The sequence below is a fragment of the Paramormyrops kingsleyae genome, chromosome 8, assembly GCF_048594095.1.
Source record: "Paramormyrops kingsleyae isolate MSU_618 chromosome 8, PKINGS_0.4, whole genome shotgun sequence".
NCBI classification, from domain to species: Eukaryota; Metazoa; Chordata; class Actinopteri; order Osteoglossiformes; family Mormyridae; genus Paramormyrops; species Paramormyrops kingsleyae.
In genome coordinates this window covers 13,449,881-13,456,316 of record NC_132804.1, presented here as the reverse complement: position 1 = coordinate 13,456,316, position 6,436 = coordinate 13,449,881, and the positions used below count along the sequence as shown (strand labels likewise).

Here is a 6,436-nt window from a genome sequence, read left to right as displayed (position 1 = left end):
ATAACGACAAGTAACAAAGGTGGTAAGCAGGGCAGCACCAGGAACAGAACTAAGAGAACAGGCAGAGTAACATTGGCACAGCACATAACAAAATGGCACGCTGGAGAACAGTTCAAGGCAGGGCAGAAAACTGAGGCAAACAAGGAACAGGTGTAAGACATAAAAAATTTACCAATCAACACAGGCCACAGGACAACAAGCCACAGAAAAGAACAATCAACAAGTACTGGCACAAGAACATGGACAACAGGTGGAACTAATAACAATTAAACACAGAAACTAGGGCGTTTTACAAATACCAAAAATTAGAAAACAGGGAATAAAACACTATTAACAGAATGCAAGGATAATTAAACAGAACCAGAAAGGAACAGAACAGAACACAAGCAGGGAAAATCTAGGACAGGAAAACTGATATAGAAAACAAACACTAGGAAAAACTATAATAAACAGAACAAGTAAGGCTGGCCTCAAACCCAAGACTGCAGGGCTACAGCTTTTGTGCTACACACTCAACCCCCAAAGGTATGCAGCAGTCCAAGGAGCAGGGGAACACCCAAAGGTTAGACAGGGGAGTTAAAAGGCGGGCTGGCCAGCGACACCTGCTGGCCAAACATGATAGAGACACGAAGGGTAGGGTCAGACAGATGCTGATTATGACAATTTTATCATTCTTTTTTTTGTTTACTCATTTGCATATTGGCTGTGAGATGTCTGACCATGCACCAGAACAAATTCCTCAGACATGTGATTCTGATTCTGAAAGGATTCAAGGAAAACACTGGTTCTGTTTAAACACCTTTGTCTCTTGGTAGTAGAAGGAGAAAATGAAAACAATTCCTCCATGATGGTGATGTATGGTATTTTTTTTTAAACATTTACCTCCTTGGCTTCTCCTCCCTTCCAGGCAAGTGGACTTCATCAAAAATCAGCCCACCATCATCAGCAAACTCCTTCCTTTGGGAAACTATGAGAGAGCAGCCACCATGCAGCTCAACAGGGCTGGTAAGGCCGATGGAGAGGCATTCTTTGCCTGGAGGGGTATTTTTAAAGAGAAATTGTAAGGTTTTTTTTTTTTTTTTTTTTTAAGTTTTTCAGTTTCTCCTTGACGTGACTTCATTGAGAACATTCCCATATTATGCATTATTATGCTTAGTCGCTTCATCCAAAATTGATTTATACCAGTTAAAATGTTACAATATAATCAATTTCACAACCAATTCACTGTAGTTGAATCAGTTGTTTGAATCAGTCTGCCAGATGGATGCCACAAAATCTCAAAGATATTTCTTAATATTAATATAATGTTTAAAAGAACACTGGTCATTTACTGTAGTCCTCATCTAGTATCTCTTGGACACTTGGTATGATAATGGCCTGATTAAAGCAGTATTTCCCAGTCTGGTCCTTGGGGATGCCTAGGCAGTCTGCGTATTCGCTCCCTCCCAGTTCCCTGCCAGACAGTCCATATTTTTGCTCCCTAAAACATAGACTGTATGGGGGTCCCCAAGGACTGGGTTGGGAATCTATTGATTAAAGGATTCTCCATTCTCCTACTTTACGGTTTGCCACTTTTTTTCTCTCAGATCAGGTGCTTTGTTCACTTTACCCACTTTGGCCTTTGCTTTGGACGTCATTGATTAAGTCAGGTCTTACGGGCTGGATAATCGCTTGTGCTTGTGGAAAGTATAAAAGAAACTGCCTGCTGCCAATCCAGTGAGGTACACACCTTTCTCGTATGTTTATTGTGGTATAGTAACTATTATTTTTATAAGACTAGAATCTCCATCGGAATGGTTAAAATCCAGCTTTGTGGAGACTGAAAACAAACGCGCATGAAGTGTGCCTTATCTCAGGCCTTATCAAGTGAAGTCCTGCAGGTTCTTAATCACTCCTCAATTTCCCAGTTTCCGCTTTGCCTCCATTATTTCACATGTCTTAATATGCCCCTGTTTCCATCTTCGGAGGGTTATGGATGAGTCCTAGCTGGCTCTCGAGCCGCATGAAGAGGTGCCATATGTTGAGCATTGGAAAGACTGGGGCAGCATTGCAGCTTGAGAAGAGCACTAATCTATTCGGGTCAAGTTGCCAATAAGCTTCAGAGATCCAATGCAATTTCACAACAATGTTGAAACCACTGCATAAATATGACAGATGCATATGCGGTTATTGTAATATAAGTTGACTGCTATTGCATTGCTGTGCTTTAAAGTTTAATTATCAGGATAAGCAAAATGTGCTGTTCCATACTTGGATGATTATGTTCATCGGTATGTAATGAATCCTCCAAAGTAATTAGCCTGCTTATTGCATTCTTGCAGAAAATGAATATTTGTTTTCAGCCGGAAATCAGCCCCTGCAAAACGCAGTTTTTCTTTTACTTTACTGTGAATGATCTAGTCATCCTGGTCCAAGAAAAATAAAAACTGTAGTGGATTTTATCCCCAGAGTTTTACTATGTTCTTGCTATCAAACAAAATAAAATTGGCTTGGGGGGCACAGACAACTACTTTCTTGTTTATAATCTTTCTGTCCTTTCTTGTTATGCACACATCATCTTGATCTATGCCCTGTTCTGAACAAAGCACAGCTGGCTATATGTTTTATTCCCATACAACAAAGCACACCAGTCTGAGAGAGCTCATGATCCTGTGCTTTACTTATGTAGAAAGAAGGTCATAATGTCTTTTTGAGGAAAAGTCTCACTTTAAAATGCTCTAAAGCCTTGTATATTTCATATTCTTACTTTTGTCATACATTCCATGTGTTTCATTTGTCAAGGATTGCCTGGTAAGGGCTAATATGGCAGAAAGTTCAAAAGTCCTGTCTATCAATATTGGGGCATTTAATAATGATGGAGACTATGACAGAGTAGCCTTCCTTTGGCTCTGTAAGCCCCATTGTCCTTATTCCACATCCGTTTGCATGGGCACTTTCCACTCCTGCAGCTTACCCTTGGTGTAGGACGAAACAGAGTGTCTCTAGCTCACAAAACCAACTTTCCATGAACCATTTTGAGCCTGCCTGGTAGCCTTGCCATGGGACAATGCAATTATCCCCTGCCGCAGATAATCACCATCATTTCACAAGGCACAATATCCGTGCACGTGTGCAAACCAGGTGCATGCAGGATTACAGTCAACACAGTTAAAGACCTCCATCTTCTTATTTTTTGTGTCATGAAGGATTTTCTCCCCCAGTTTAATGGTGGGGTCTGGCTGTAAACCTGCAGGATCATTCCCAAGGTCTAGGTTTGAAAATCAAGACCATGCTTCTCACATCACCTGCCTAGCCCAGTAGTAATGGGTATATGATTTACAGACATAATCCGTGGTACATTGCTGTAAGCTTACCTGACGTTCCAAAGAGTATTTTTGGCTTCTAAATTCCCCTCCTGTCTCGTATTAACAAAGGCTCTTGTCAACTTTTATTAAGACAGTGTGAAAAGGAGCTCGTTCTTCACCTCCAACTCTTATCAATTAGGCCAAGAGAAAATGTCACCCTGGCAATGCCTGGACCGCCTGGAGCAGACGTGAGTTTGCCGTTTGTCACCTTCCCCGAGTATAAAACATGTCAACAACGCTCTCTGTAGCTCTCCATCCCTACTTTCAAATAGGTCTCTGGAGGACCTGTATATGCTGCTGTTCCCTCCCCAAAATGTCAAAGTACTCTGTTGCTACATTAAATCTGTCCTTTTTTTCCTTTCTTGCCTAACTTGTAGGACGCTTGCCGAGTGTGTCGTCCAAAAGAAAAAAAAAAAAAAAACTAATATTTTTTTCTTTTTTTGTAGGACCTAAAGTGACTTGTAGCAGCTACTGTCAAGGACACTTCAGATGTGCATATCACCAGAAAATGACAGGACAAAGAACTGTTTTTGTCATGTCTGTTGTGTATCTGAGGGAGAATCTCTAATTGATCTATTTCTAGTGTTTATAGCAACAAGCCAATCTTGCTCATGATCAGCCAATATTATTATCAAGCAGGTGTTAGCTCAGTGGTTTCTCTAGTTGAAATTAAATAGTTTTGGATGTTTTAGGAAAAGCGACAGTGGACAGCTAAGCGGAGAAGTAAAACCAAAATCATTTGAAATGTTTTGGAAAGTGGCTGCTTTGAGTGACGTCATTGTGCAGAATTCATGGTGACAGCATTCAGACCAGAGCGATCTGTCATGACACCAAAGGAGGTGGAGAAACAGCTTTCAAACTAGGGGAGAGAAGACAGTAAATGTGGCAGCTGGAGGATTTAAGTACAGAGACTGCAGGTCAAAATGTGAATCAGAATCAGAATTAGAATGTGTGTACATTTTTATATGTGCAGATTTTATTAGTTTATTACACAGATTTTTTTAATGTGTATTAAAAAGAACAGAAAATAGGAATGCCCTAATGTGTATAAACTTTCTCATTTCCGTGTTTGTGACCTGGGCTGCACAGACTTCCACAGCTGGCGGACCAGGAAATCGGCACCACATGTGATATTTGTTGACGTTGGTCCCACTTTCTAGCTTCCCTGTCCAGGATCCTCTTTTTGGTTTTATAGTCCTTTGTGCTTCAGCCAACCTGTCTGGGAACCATCCATCTGATCAGCAGCTCCAAGTCCCGTTACCTATTTCCTGTGCTGTGGTGTCCTCTGATCTCAGGGACCAGTGGGCAGGTGACCTGGCATTGTGGATGGACGGCCCAGCTCAGGTGCTCCATCTTGGATTCTGTCTGTGAAAGCCAAGAAACATGTTTTCAACCTAGTGCCCTGGGTCCGTGTTGAGCCAGGATACTACATTCTGAATCATGAAAATAGTCAGAAATGCATGTTTGGGTTTCCGCATATTTTCTTGCATATTTCAGTTGCCTCAATCATCAATCAGGTCTTATCTTGCAAATGTAGAGATGTTGCTGTTTGCCCTCAGGCAGGTTATTACTATTATGTTGTGTTTACAAGTTTCTTCAAAATAATCAAAAATGTAAGCAAATATTGCAAGGAATAAATCTTCTGTCCGAGCACAAAGACTCAATTTGAAGTAATTTATTTCTTGTATCGATTTTTATGTTCATACTGCATACATTCCTCAAAGGACCCTTTACGCCTGTCTTCCATAAAGCTTTATTGAGTCCCTTTAAAAGAAGAAGAATAGGGACTTTATTACTTTTGAAAAAAAAATGGTGACACTAGAATGCATCAAAACTGTCTTTTACCATTCAGGTACATGAAGAAAAAACTATATTTTAATCCACTTAATTTAACCAATTGATATGTTTTTTATCTTAATAATATATATACCTGAAATCTAACTGAATGGAAAATAAAGATGGGAAAGTGAGTGTGATAGTGCTTCATGTTACACCCACTGCATGCATGTGCCACTTGTTTTGCGTGATAAGGCTGATTCATACACAGAGATCCTGCTCACATCACCAGTTTGTCTCCATCTGTCTGAATTAATTATGACACATCATAGATAACTGTGAGTTTAGCCATTGTAAGCTGAGCTTTATTTTCTTTTACTGAAAGTAAAGTCCTAGAACGATTAAATAAAGAATCTTTCTGCTTTAAGGTACTCTGCCAGCAGCCTGCCTTGAATCCTAATCATGGCAGCACTAGTGTGGAGAATTTCAATAAATATTTGAATAACCCAATCTTTAAGTGCCCTATCTATAGTTTAGTTTTTTTTCTCCCCAAAAGAACACATGGGCTTTTGTGTTGATCAAGGTCTTTCAGCAAGCATGTTTCTGCACTGGATGATAATAAATAAAGCACTTATTCGCTTCAATCAAAGGAGAAAATTGAGTTTGCCAGGCACAGCACACAATGCAGTCTACACAGAAGGTCATACCTGGGGACAACGAGTGCAAATTGTATTGTTAGAGCCACATTGCAATGAAAGTTCCTTCAGAACAACAGAGAGGTCTGCTCGTTTACAGAAACATGCAAGGCTGACTAATCTGCTCTTTTATCCTGTCTGTTGTCTTGTACTCTTACAGGGTTATGTCCTTTAAAATAATTCACCAGTTACTCTTCACCAGTATTGTTGTGAACAGACAAGAATGTGAATGCATATAATGTGCAATGCCATCAACACTTTCACCTCACTGTTAGCAATGCATACAGTAAGTGCTTGCAGAATGTAACCCTTTAAATCTGTCAATAGATCCCAATTACTCAGACAATGAATTGCATAATGGGAAATGAGTGGGAGACTGGCAAGTCTACATCAATGTCCACTACCTTTCACACAATAGGGCTGATCAGCTGAGCCAAGGTTCAAGGCTGACCACAGTCCTTTACTGGCTGAGTGGTTTCTGATGAATGGATGAACCTACATAACTGTCACTTCAATTGAACTTGCAAATCTTACTCACAGCTATAGCTTATATATGTTATTCTTTCACACTGCTGGATTTTACTGAAACAATTCCGGTTGCTTGAGGTACTGTATAGCATC

At 40.1% G+C, this 6,436-nt stretch overlaps 1 long non-coding RNA gene across 1 annotated transcript; it reads left to right on the top strand.

The window, feature by feature from the left end:
• Positions 1-246: 246 nt before the first annotated feature.
• LOC111839879 (uncharacterized) lies at positions 247-4,921 on the top strand. Its single transcript, XR_002837206.2, has 4 exons — positions 247-525; positions 913-1,005; positions 3,436-3,532; positions 3,791-4,921. It is a non-coding gene; the product is annotated as an uncharacterized lncRNA (long non-coding RNA).
• The last annotated feature ends 1,515 nt before the right edge of the window (positions 4,922-6,436 follow it).